Source organism: Equus quagga, chromosome 10 (genome assembly GCF_021613505.1).
Source record: "Equus quagga isolate Etosha38 chromosome 10, UCLA_HA_Equagga_1.0, whole genome shotgun sequence".
NCBI lineage: Eukaryota > Metazoa > Chordata > Mammalia > Perissodactyla > Equidae > Equus > Equus quagga.
Window position 1 is genome coordinate 13,346,601 of NC_060276.1, and position 14,647 is coordinate 13,361,247.

Genomic DNA, 14,647 nt, shown 5'->3' on the forward strand with positions numbered 1-14,647 from the left:
TGTTTAAATAAATCAACAATTAAATAGTCCTCAAAAACCTTCCTACAAGTGGTGATACCTTCAGACATCTTCATTACACACACACATACACTTCAGTAATATTTCTCATGATAGAAAACATTAGCCCTGCCATATGCATATTGAGAGAATAGTTTTGGAAAACGTTGCAAAGACTGTTGGCTCTCAGTCCTTTGTGCATATCAGAAACACCTGGAGGGCTTGTAAGACTCACATTGCTCAACCCCACCTCCAGAGTTCCTGATTGAATATGTCTAGGGTAGGCTCAAGGCTTTGGAATTCTAAGTTCCCAGTGACACTGAGGCTGCTGGTCCTGGGAAACCACACATTGAGAGCCACTGGCATATGCTATTCTCTTCTTTAGAATTCAAAATGAAAAGCACAGAAAGATGGTGTAAAAGGCCTTCATATGCACACACCACACTGGCCCTAAACTTTTCTTCTGATTACTAGGCTTCCATGCTTTAAGCCAAACATGAAAAATGCTGCTTTCAAGGACTCAGTAGAGAGTGGACTGAATCTAAGCAAAATCTAGCCTTGGTGCAGTAGCGTGTAAAGAGTTCTAATGCCAATTTCCATCACTTATGGTTATATATATGAGAGGATTAATGAGAAATGCATTTAATAAAGCTCTTAGAAGTTTAAGTATGATGTACAGTATGATATTATAAAAAGTCTTAAGGAAGCATTCTTAACTTTGAGAAATGCTGGGATAACCAAGCTTATTTGGCCACGAAGCCACAGTTTCACAAAGCACATATTAATGCTGCAGTGGAGTGGTGGTCCTCAAGCCTTTTGTGGGTACCTGAATAATTTGTGGTGTTTAGTCTGCTTCCATGGTTTTAGACTAGACCTGGGAATCTGCTGAATCTGATGCCAACCACAGTTTGAGAATCACTGCTCTATAGTCTAGCACTTGATCTCATGTTGTCACCACTATCTGTGAACGTATATCCAATATTTGCATTGTATTGAGCCTAGGGAACAATACAGAGAAGAAACAACCACTTTCTTCAAGCTACTTGCAATTATTTAAGAGAAAAACATCCACTAGTTTATTCCTCCAGGAGTTGTGCTTGTACCTGGAGAGAAAACATACTCATTGCCGTGGCATCCTTAAAAGATTGAGAGGGGAAGTGATCTGCAGCACTTTTCTTCACCTCCCTCACCAGCACATTGCCCCAGTTGTAAGCCAATCAAGTTCACTGAAGAATTTTTCAAAGACCCCAGCAACATGTTTCCAAATCTTCTAAGCACCCATTATCCAAGTGAACACATGGGAAAAATGAATATCTAATAGGATCATCTCTCCATCTGCACCAGCTGACTATAACCATTCTGTGGATAAGGGGTGGCAGAATCAGAACAACCATTTTGAATAAATATCATCCAAATGTGCCTTAGAAGACTCATTTAGCTGAAGTGTGTCATACATGGGTTAAATTGAAATGTGCCCTCACTGGCACATCTGCATTTCTACCAACAGTGTTTTCAAGGCAATCTAGGCTTTTCCTGTCATGCTGCTCAAAATTCTTCCAACCTCTATTCAAAGCCATTTCTACATTTTAGGTATTGATTATAGCAGTACCTCACTTGCCAGTACCAAAATCTGCAGGGATGTGGCAGTGGCGTAATGGATGACCATTTCCCATCACAAAAACAAGTGGAGAACTGTAGCAAGGGCAGGCCACTGTAACCCCAAAATTATGAACCTTATTTACAGTGATAAGTTTTCATACTTTTCATTGCTCTGTCTGCCAAGATGTGGTCCCGTGGTTTCACTTGATGCGTTCAGCTATCCTGAAATGAAAACACCTGGTTGCCATGCTAGCTTATTCTGTCACCTTGGGTGTGTCCTTTCCTCCTGATGATTGAGGATGCTGCAAGCTATAGTGCCCTCAACAGGACATGTCTCAAATTCTGGGCTGCTTGTTAGTTCTAAATGAGAAAAAAAGAGAAAAATCCAAACTTAGAGAAACAGCATTTGGGTGTTACTCTTTCATAGACCATCACATTCTGGACCTTTCTAATCTCTAAACATTGTGCTGATTTTTAGAGGTTAGTTTGAATTTGTTGCACAGAGCAAAATAATCTATGCCAAATCGGTCAACCCTTTTGCTAATATCACATGAGTACAAGTGTCTGGTATTTTCTTCATCACGTTTACTCTAATAAAAAATACAGAAAAGTACATGGCATCATTTTGGGGATGTTCTAATTTCTATGTGGGTATTCTTGAAGAGGTTTGTAACAACTGCAATTCTGTAATCATGCAGAAAGTCTTTCTAGAAGATACAATGTGGATGGTTTTCAATATTAGAATTCTAAACTAATTCACCACATATCAGTCTAATCTCTCCTTTTCTATTAATTTTTGTTTCAAACATTCTGACTATCTCTCTCTCATCAGTCAGCTCACACATGCACACGCAGACACACACATAGATGTGTTTCCTAAAGGTCTCAGAAATGCTCTGTTCTCTGGGAGGATGAACATACATCTATTCAATAGGGAGACTGGGACAACCAAGTTATAAAAGCCAGGGATCCCTGGCTTCTGAGGCTGTCTCCAAGCTATGAGACTTCTGTACACTACGGAGTACTGCCCAGGTTTGTCCCCACAACATGTTAGCATGTCTGCACATTTTGTACTCTAAATAATAGTGCGCATTCTTAAAACAATTTGTTTTAAGTTCTGTAAAGTTAACAATTAAAGTAAGAGAAATGTACAAGGGTGATGATTGAGTAAAAGCTTGGCTCCTTTGAGTCAATTGCTCAGCTAGTTGGCTCAGTGGATGTTTATTACCTTATAAGCTGTCAATGCTGCACCGCGTGTAACTGAGGCCTGGATAAAGCATTCACGCAAGGACAAATTGATTGAGGCTGAGTCAGTCTTGCAGAAAAAGAAATATTCTGGGGTTTAGCAACAGGGAGATTTTATTTCCTTACTGGGATTAATAAAGTGGAACTCCAATTGGCAATAACTATTCAGTTTTACATTCTTCACATATGTAAACCTCTCCATCGCTAATACCCTTGTACAAACTGGATGATTGCAACCCAAGGGTTCTTTTCTTCTTTAAAAATTGCAAAACTAGAAAGAATTAGCCCTCAAAGGCTGGCTGTACTACAGTTTTCCCTTTAATGTAAAACAGCTGAATAAAACAGCTTGAACAATGTTTGAGTTTCATGGGTCTTAGGGACATTTCAAACTACATCATCTTCACATTCACCAACATATTGAATGCCAAGTACACACAAACACTGCTCTGTGTGTGTGTGTGTGTGTGTGTGTGTGTGGTGGGTCAGGTAATAAATAAAGAGTCCTGCTACCTACTCTCAGGGAGGATTCAGTAAAGAGAGATTCAAATTTTTACATTTCCTTGAAGTCACATGCATCAAGTATAATATCATGTGACCAACCTGTGCTAGAAACCAAATACACAAGTTCTACTTTCTAGAAACTCTCTGTCTAGAGTAGTAGACAGACACGCAACTATCAAATTTAGTCAGATTATGATAAATGCCATAACACAATCAAGGTGCCAGGAGAACACAATGGAGGAAGAAGATTGATTAGGGAAATTGAAAAAGTTTTAAAGAGGAGGTAATTTTTGAGTTGAATCTTAAAAGATGAGTAGGAATTCATCAGCTAGAAAGGCAGTATAGATGACTCTAGACCAAAAAACAATATAAGCAGAGGCACAGAGTCATGAAATACCATTGAGGGTCCAGAAAACATTAATTTGCCTGGTGTAGCTGGACAACAGGAGGCAGAGCCCCTGGTATACAAGTGATGCTTGGGAAAAGAATAATCGCCCCACAATACTTTATTTCACTGTGTCTCATCGCCTGAAAGAGACTGTGAGCCACTTAGGTCTGCATTATTGGAATATCTCTGAAACCCAGTCGCTCTATATGTTTCGTAGAAATCCAATGGCTAAATTATTCTCTTCAGTAGACAAAAAACAAAGGAAATGGTCTCTGAGCAAAGTATGGTGCATAGCCTGCCTTATTAGACCAGAGTGGCTTGGCGGTACTAACTCCTCCTCTTCTGTTGAGCAATCTGTTCTTTGCCTGTTCTAAAAAGAATTTGTCTAGCAATGTAGGTTGTTTGACCAGTACAATCATATAGAAAAAGAAAAGAAAGTGGCAAGATGATGCAGAGAAAAATATCTTCAAATTCTTTCCCTCCAAATTGTACGTTTTAATGGTTTTTTTCCTTTGAATAAAATTTACTTGGAATTTTTAGGTTTCCAAAATTGTTTAAAATAGCCTCTCTTTCTCCCTTCGTCCCTCCAGCTCTCTCACGCACATGCACACACACATACACACACACATAATATTTGTGTACTTCTTTGGGAGGGGGAGTTAAATTTTCATATAATGTAATATACAAACCTCTTAAGTGTTATCAGTTTGTTTTGACAAATGCATACACAATGGAACTCAAACCTCTATCAAAATATGGAATATTTCCATTACCAAAGAAAGTTTCCTTATGCCCCTTCACAGTGAATACTCACCCACTCACAGGCCACTAGTGGTCTGATTTTTGTCCCCTTAGATTGTTTCTGTTTTAGAACTTATTACAAATATTATCACACCCGTGTGTGCTCCTTGTGCAGGGCTTCTTTCAATCAGGAAAATATTTTTGAGAACCATCTAGGTTGTCATGTGGATCAGTACTCCATCCCTTTTTATTGCTGAGTAGTATTACATAATATGAATAGATCACAGTTTGTTTATCCATTTTCCAGTTGACAATGCCTGGGCTGTTTCCAAATGTGTACTGTTCTGAAGAGAGCTGCTATAAACAGTCTTATGCAAGGTTTTTGTGGAAATATACTCTCATATCTCTTAGGTAAGTACCGAGGAGTGGACTTCCTGTGTCCTTGAGTAGGTGTATGGTTCATTTATAAGAGACTGCCAGAACTTTTTCCAAAGTAGTACTATTTTTACACGCCTACCAGAAGTGTGTAAAGTTCCAGCTGCTCCAAATCCTTGTGAACATTTAATGTATACAGTCTTTTTAATTTTAGCTATTCTGGGATGTGTGTAGTGGTACCATGTTTAGCTTTAATCTGCAATTCCCTGGTGGTTAGTGATGTCAAGCACGTTTTTTGGTGCTTATTGGCCATTCATGTATCTTCCTTTGTGAAGCGTCTGCTCCCCTGATTTTCCCATTTATATTGCATCATCCTTTTATTATTGATTTTAAGGAATTCTTTATATAATCTAGATGCCAGTCCTTTGTCACATATATGATGTGTTAATATTTTCTCCCAGTTTATGGCCTTTGTATCGATTTTCTTAATGGTGTCTTTTAGTGAGCAGAGACTTTAATTTTGATTGAGTCTAATTTATTAATTATTTTCTTTTATTATTATTGATTTTTGTATCCTAGCCTTAGCTTTTAAGTTTACATCTATGATCCAGCTGAAATTAATTTTGGTGTATACTCTAAGGTACTAGTTGAGGTTATTCATTTTACATGTGGGTATCCAGTTTTTCCAGCCCCAGTGGTTGAAAAGACTTTTCTTTCCACTTTAGGTTGTTTTGGTGTCTTTGTCAGAAATTGAATAACCATGTTCGTGTGAGTCTCTGTCTAGACTCTAGTCTGTCCTATTGGTATATTTATTGATGCTTATGCCAGCGCTACCCTATCTACATTACTGTAGCTTTGTAGGAGATCTTGAAGTCAGGTAATAATTTCTTCAGCTTTGTTCTTTCCAAGGTTGCTTTTGAAAATTCTAGGTCCTTTGCTGGTAGCTGCAGGTGTCGCTCAAGGCTCACTCTTTAGTCTTCTGCCCTTCTACTTTTCCATCTCCTCAAAGTGCTCACCTGATCCCATGTTTTCACTAATCATTGCTGACTAATGAATCGCCAAGACTTAATCTCTAGCTAGATCCAATCATGCTGCAGGCCCATGTATACATTCCCCTAAAGCTTAGACATTTCTCCACATCAGTAAAGAAACTCATTAGGCTTTCTCCCAAGCTGTCCCAAATCAGGAGTAAGAGCATGCTTACCTGCTTCAAGCTCAGAAAACAAGGTCTTTGCATTGCCTCTTCATCTTCCATAGTCAGCCTGTCATTGAGGATTACCAAGTATTTATTTGCTTTTCTTTGTATTTTTTTTTTTTTTTACCATTCTTACTGCCACCTTCTCTGGAATATTCTACCTGGATTAATGCTACGTCTTCCACTATCTCCCCTCCAGATCTTGGCTAGATGGTCCTCTTAAAAATCCCTTACGCCATATTACTCCCTTGTCTGATAATGCATGATCAATCCTAAACCTCTGGATTTGGCCTTGGAGTCTCTTCCACATATGGTCTTCCTCCAACTCTCTCACCTCCTCTCCTAGTAGTCTTTATAAATAAATGTGCTATCTGGTAGCTATTTGAGCCTTTCCAGAATGTCATTCTAAATGCTGAAAATTCAGCCTTTCCAGATATTACAAGGTATAACTATAGAGATTTTCCTCAGATCAGAAGAGAAAATAATTCCTATTATTTAATAGCCACACTACATTAAAATTTCTCACCATTGAATAACCATTTCAGCTCCATTTAGATTATTTAACCAATAAGTCCTATCTTTTCAAAGTGTTCTTGGGTCTGTTGATTGATAAAGCTCCCAGAGCCACTTTTGTTCCCTTCATTATTCTATTTCTTGCTATTCAGCATCAGTCAAGTAGTAGTTCATTAGGTTAGCTCCTCCATGACCTGACCAGTGATGCCGATCAGGAATTTTCTCTTGATTTTATTCCTAGACACTTGTGTAGGCAGCAAACTTTAGGCATTCTTTTGTTCTGTTGTTTTGATTTCAACAAGAAAGTTATTTTCAAAAACTGCATTAGTAAATACTGACAAATCTCCTTTTTGTATTTTATACATGACTAATCTTCCGTTACAGCCCTTCGGTTCAGGCTCCAGATCATTCCAGCTCATTGTTTCTTGAAGAAATTCATATCATTGTAGAAAGAAGTGTAGCATAATTTTAATTTTATTAGAATTTGGGAGATATGCACTCCAATTCTAGCCATCTCACTCAGTTGTTTGATGACCTAGGATAAATCACTTCTTTTCTCTCAGTTTTTTCATTTGTAAAATGAGGGGGAATTGACAATGTTTAAGGATATCCCAGTTATCCTAGTCTAGGATGATATTGGGGGCTGCTATGGTCTGATTGTCTGTGTTCCCCAAAATTCATGTTGAAATCCTAACACCCAATGCGATGGTATTAGGAGATGGGGCCTTTGGGAGGGGCTTAGGTCGTGAGAGTGGAGCCCTCATGAAGAGCGTTAGTGTTTTATAAAAGAGACCCCCACAGAGATCCATTATTTCTTCCTCCATGTGAAGACACAAAGAAGAAGTCTGTGCTGTGGAAGAGGGCCCTCACCTGACAGTGCTGGTACCATGATCTCAGACTTCCAACCTCCAAAACTGTGAGAAATTTCTGTTGTTTATAAGCCGCCCCATCTGTGGTATTTTGTTGCAGTAGCCAGAATAGACTAAGACAAGGGCCTTTTAGGTATCTGATGGGAGAAAATTATTTGAGTGAAGTCCTTCCCTAGGCAATTCTCAATCTATCTATATGTTAAGACAGCCCTGGACCTACAACTATTCCACCGCTGGACCATATTTGGACCTCAAACCCTGAAAGTAAAACTTCGCATAGAAAAAGTAAAGACGATGAAATATGCTACCTTTGTTATCAAGACTGGAGACCAAAAAATAAACCTCTTCCAAGAATTATGACTTCATCTGGCACATTCAGTCATTCATTTATCAAACATTTGTTGGGTTCTTACTAAGGTCCGGGTCTTATGTTGGCACTCAGAATATAGGGATGAAATAAATATGTTCCTTGTCCTTGAAAAGAATATAGTCTAATGAGGAAGACAAGATGTCTACAATAAATCACCCTATTAACAGGAATGTAATATAATATTTGCAAAATGTTACAGGACCACATTCTGATGTTAGCAACACCATAGCAAATAGTAGGATTTCTGCCACCAATTATGGAACTTGAGTCAGTTCAGTCTCTTGAGCTGTAAGTTTTTCTAAGGAAAACTCATCTGCCCCTTCTTCTCTGGCATCACTAGCGTGAGAACACATCAAAGATTTTACATTTTCTCAGAACCAGAATTGTTCCCACAGAATAAAATAGAAATGTAGTGGGAAAATGCCCTAGATCTGAAATTACTCTTAGTGAGGTTGAGAGACTATGATTTTGAAATCCACTATTAAACGTTTAGAGGGTAAAATTCTAACAACGAACACACACAAATAAGTAAACCTATGCTCCCACATTATTGCATTCTTATCCTTGTTCTTTCTTCTCTGTCACCAGAAGATAGTGTTTCTGAACCTTTCTTTCTGCCATGATATTCATTCAAATGGATCTACTGTTATTCCTTCAATTTCCTGATTACTAGCTCTGACTCCTCCTCACCTCTCCACAGGAAGAAAGCTATCAGAAGGTAGTTGAGTGCAATGTTACAACCGTAGGAATATGCATGAGTCTACTCCGATTGATTTCTTTATATTTTTATCTTGAAATAATTATAGATTCACGGAAGATGCAACGAGTACAAAGAAGTCAGTGTGCTCTTTACCTAGGTCCCCCAATGGTAACAACTTACATAACTGTTATACTATATCAGAACAAGGAAATTGACATTGGTACAATCCACAGACCTTATTCAGATTTCAGGAATTTTAACAAGCACTCGTGTGTGTGTGGTTTCTTACAATTTTATCACATGTATAGATTTATATAACTACCGCAACGATCGCGATATGGCACTGTTTCATCACCACTAAGATCTCTTTAACTGTTTCTTTGTAGTCACATCCATTTCCCCTCTCATCCTCCTCATTCATAAAAGCTGGCAGCCACTAGTATGCTCTCCATCTCTATAATTTTGTTATTTCAAGAATGTTATATAAATGCCATCATACACTATGTAACACTTGGTGATTGGCTTTTCTCACTTAGTCAAATTCCCTTGAGAGCCATCCAAGTTTTTACATGCACCAATAGTACATTCCCTTTTATTGCTGCATCCTGGAATGGATGTGTCACAGTTTGTTAATCATCCACCTATTGAACAGCATTTGTGTCCCTTCCAGTTTCTGGCTATTACAAATAAAGTTGCTATGAACATTCACATAGAAGATTTTGTGTGGACATTAGCTTTCATTTTCCTGGGATTAATGCAGTATAATGTAATTGTCGGGTCATATAATAACCACATGTTCAGTTTTGTAAGAGACTGAAAAACTGCTTTCCACGTGGCTGTATTATTTTTGGTTTCACCATCAACATATAGTAATCCAGTTTCTCTGCATCGTCACCAGCATTTGATGTTGTCACTATTTTATTGTATTTTAGCCATCCTTATAGGTGCATGTGACATGTCATTGTAGTTTTAATTGCATTCCCCTAGTAGCTAATGATATTGAACATTTTTTCATGTTTTAATTTTACATTAATATATCCTATTTTGTGAACAGTCTGTTCATGACGTTTGCCTATGTTCTATTGGATTTTTTAAAATTTTAAAAGTTTGTAATATAGTCTAGGTACAAATCCTTTGGCAGATATACTGTTTGCAAATTTTCTTCTGGTGATTGATTATTAAAAGTATACAATTAAGGGAGACCTTTGTGAATGGTAGAGTAAGGACCTGTAAAAATATCACCCTCCATAAAAGCAATGAGGACACTGGCAAAAATCCTAAATCAACTTTTTGAGAACTCTGAAAATTAACCAGAATACATAAATATCTCTTTCAACTTACCAATAAAATTACAATAACTCACTTAAAAATGGTCACATGATTTGAATAGACATTTCTCCAAAGAGTACACAAAAATGGCCAATAAGTACATGAGAAGATGCTCAACATTGTTAGTCATTTGGATAATGCAAATTATAACAACACTGAAATTGCCATAAACCCACCCACTAAAATGGCTAAAGTTTGTAAAAATACAATAATATGTATTTGTGAGAATATGAAGAAATTGGAACTCTCATACATTGATGCAGCCACTTTGGAAAAAGTCTGGGCATGCCTCAAAAACTTAAATATAGAGTTACCATATGATACAGCAGTTCCATCCCTAGATATATACTGAAGAGAAATGAAAACATATGTCTCACAAACACTTGCACATAAATGTTCACAGCAGCATATTCACAACAACCAAAAAGTAGAAACAATTCAAATGTCCACCAACTGATGAACTGATAAACAAAATGTGGTATATCTATACAATGTAATATTATTCAATCATAAAAAGGAGTAAAGTACTGACACATCCACAACGCGCATGAACCTTGAAAACATTATGCTAAGTGAAAGAAGCCAGACAAACAAGGCCGCATTTATATGAAATGTCCAGAATAAGCAAACTGATAGAAAGAGAAAGTAGATTAATAGTTGCCATGGGCTGGGGGAAGGGGAGACTGAGGAGTAACTTTTAACAGGCATGGGGTTTCCTTTTGGGGTGATGAAATATTCTGGAATTAGATAGCGGTATTGTTTGTACAAATTTGTGAATATAATAAAAACCACTAAATTGTACACTTTAAAATTTTAAAAAATCTTTAAAAAGTGCAGTTAGTCAACTTTTGTCTTTTTTTTTTTTTTTTTTAGATTAGCCCTGAGCTAACATCTTTTGCCAATCCTCCTCTTTTTGCTGAGGAAGACTGGCCCTGAGCTAACATCCGTGCCCATCTTCCTCTCCTTTATATGTGGGATGCCTACCACAGCATGGCTTGCCAAGCGGTGCCATGTCCACACCCGGGATCCGAACCTGCGAACCCCAGGCCCCTGAAGCGGAACGTGCGAACTTAACTGCTGTGCCACCAGGCTTGCCCCAGTCAACTTTGGTCTTTGTGCTAGTATTAGTAATAAAATATGTCTCACGTCTCTCAAAACTTATATGTCAAGTCAACACCATTGAGATCCACTGCTCCAGGGAGCAAAGAGGGAAAGCACTTCCTACACGCTCTGCTGCCAGAGAAACAGACATACCTTTGCAGAGTTCTTTCGGTTGATATGGTCCCTCCCTGCTAGTTCATGTGCTAGTGTGTCATTCTGATGATATAGAACCCCATATCCCTAGGCTTCCTCATATAATAGATAGGGATAATAATAGTACCTTTCTTATAGGTTTCTTATGGAAATTAAGTTAAAGAGCTTAGAACAGGGCCTGGCACATGATGAATAAGAAATGTTCACTAGGTTAGACAGCACAAAAATACAGGTATAAAAGAAAAATAGGGCTTGGATAAGAGCTTAATGTTTGATATCATTGTTATTGCTGCTGCTGTCGTACCATCCCTTTTGGAAACTGTCAGGGACGTATTATGGAGCCCATCAGCCTTTGTTAGACAACTCTCTACCCAAATGAGTATGTCATTACTGGGAAAGAAAGATCATTTGCCTTTTTTATTAAATATGTAATATGTGGCTCTGCAGGAATTTGGAAAAACGTAGAAAGACATAAACTTTTAAAAAATATAAAAATCACAAAATTAAAAATAACCACTACATATAAATATAAATACAAATATATATATATATATATATATATATATATATATATTCCCCCTTGGGAATGTGGAAGCCCATTTTCTATGAGAATTTCAAGAAATGTCTCAGGGCCAGCCTGGTGGCATAGTGGTTAAGTTCACCCGCTCCCCTTCAGCGGCCTGGGGGTTGCTGGTTCGGATCCTGGGCGTGGACCTACACACTGCTCATGAAGCCATGCTGTGGCGGCATCCCACATAGAAAAACTAGAAGGACTTACAACTAGGACATACAACCATGTACCGGGGCTTTGGGGAGGAAAAAAAAAAAGAGAAAGAAAACAAGAAACGTCACACACCGAAACAGATGATGTACTAGAATATCAGAGCTAGAAGGAATCTTAATCTACTGTCCGCCATTTCATGCCTTGAAAGCACACACTCTTCTCTCTCTCTCCTATTTGCTTATTCCTGAGGTTCACAGTACAGATATAGGATAATTTACTATTCTTTTGTATGGTTTTGGTTGAGAACTATAGTCCAATACAAACTTTTTTTCTTTTTGCAGATGAGGAAGTAGCAAAATTGAAAATTTAAATCCTTTGCCCTTGGTCGCAAACATCCTAAGTGCACCTCTAGGTCCTAGACCATGCACTTCGAACTGTAGCTCGCTGATTGGACCGAGGTGCGTTAGATTCAATGTCAAGTGTCATTTAGCAGGGCATTTGCGTTTTGAACTGAGATATTTAATTTTCCTTCTGAACGTTTATGTTTTTTCATAAGTTTGAAGTGAACTTCAGGAAGTCTGCATAAGACAGAACTTGAATAAAAGTGTCTACCTCTTCTCAAATATACACTTGGGGAATAAGCAAAAAAATTAAAAGGATGGCAAAGGACCTGTTTAATCTCTGGGAACCAGATAAGGATGCTATTCACATGCTAGAAATTTCAAGGAATTTCTTCTAAATATTATAAACATGTCGGCATATTGAAGAAAGTCTCAAATCCCAGTCTCACGTTTTCTCTGAAAAGGCATCACAGAATTATTGCCATATGTAGTGGCCATCATGGAAAAAGGTGACAATTACCACCTCGTTTAAAAGGGCAAGGGCTGCAGGCAAGAATGAACCTTAGAGCAGGTGTGAAACAAGCCACCTTGAGCCTGCTTTGCCAATAAAGAGCAATAATATCAGCAAGCAGCTAGCCTGGAAGGCCCCAGGATGCACAGAGCTACCAGGAGCAGATAGCCAGCTATACAGATGGCTGCATTTCTGACAACAGCCCCAGGAAGAAGGCCAGACAGAGCCATCAAAAAACTGGAATAGAGGCTAAGCTAAAAGCCATCTGATACAGAAAGCTGTCCCATCACTCAATGGCTTTACCAAACAGAAAGAAGATATCACAGAGAGATGAAAATTTCTTTCTGGTACTTCCCAAAGCACCAACCCCTTCTCCATACTCTGCTCCATCACTAGCTGTTATTTTGAATATATATCAGTCCGTTCTCTTGAACAACAAACTGGTAAATAGTAATGTATGAAAGGAAAATCCACTCACATTTGTCCGTGTGTATGATAAAAACTGACTAACAGTGTCTAAAAAGATGAGTCTATTTATTTCAGTGGTGGAAAGGTCAGAGGTAGGCAGGCTGGGGCTGGCACAGTAACTACTCACGGATGTTATAAAAAATCTAAGCTTTTTCTATTTTCTTGCTCTGCTAGCCTTAGTGTATGGCTTTTCCCCTCATGGTTGCTAGGTGGCTATTTTATCTCCAGGCTTCACATCTGAATTTCAGGCAGGAAGGTGTGAATGGGACATGCCAACTTAGTATGCTTCATAGAAAAAGTTTCCGTAAGTCCTACCCTGCAACATTTTCTTGTATTTCATTGGCTATAGACTGTGTCACACGACCACACTCAGCTGCAAGGAAGTCTGGGAAGGTATCTTAGATATCCTGCTTTTTGCAACGAAGGAAAACAAGATCAAGGGTATTATGAATGTCTTTGGGATGTCAGATCCACTGTGTCTACCACTCATTGCAATTGGGGATAAAACATCGTGGACGATCTCTCCTCTTTCAAGAGAAAGGACATACTTTTAAAAATGATTTACAGAAATAATGAAAAATAAATTTTAGATAACATGATTTTAGTGGGTATAAATAAAAATGAATAGTAATAAGAGAATAAAGATGAGAGTACAAGAAAAGAAATGTAGGGAAAGACTTTAGCTAAGACAATGGAAAACTCAAAAGGAGTTGGATGAAATAATGAAAACATATGAGGAAATCATAATTCACCAAAAGAACTAGAATCTTTAGAAGAAGCGACAAAGATCAGAATCAACACTACAATGATATTGAGGTTCTCTCAGGATGTGAAGGAAGAAGTTAAAAAGATGATTATAATAAGGTAAGGAATGCTAGGTGTGAGCGATTGGGCAAATGCAGGCAATTCATGCTCTTGTACAAGGAGCCAGAGCAAATTGAGAAACCAAAATAAGTAAGATCCAATAAGGAAAATATTTCTGAAGAAGAAAACATCTGGCTATGCATACTGAAAGACCTTTCTATTCCTAATAATGATGAAGGAAGATATGGGGAAAAAAATCAGGGGGAAACTTTTTATTATGACGCTCAAGACAGCAAGCATGCAGGAAAAGAAAGTGAATTCGACGAGTAAGAAAAAATCAGATTGCCTCAGATTTCTGAGGCTTATATAAGATGATGGAGCGTGGTTGCAAGAAAACTTTCCAAAGTGTTTTTTGCTTCAGCAGGTTCCAAGAAATTCTCCATCACAAAAATGTTTTTGCCTTTGGTTTGTTTGATCAAATAAGTTTATTAAATGCTGCAGTTATGTCCCTTTTTTGGTGATTCAATAGACACGATATAAATTTTAAAATTCTGAGAGTTTGTGTGGTAAAGAAAGCACACAAATGTAATTTTTAAATCCATACCTTCCCAAATTTATTTGACCATAAAACACCTTTTTTATGTGGTAATGATTGGTATGCTACAGCCCAGAATGTGTTTAGGGAAATGTTCTTGAACATAGTTTTGAGGGAAATGTTTTAAG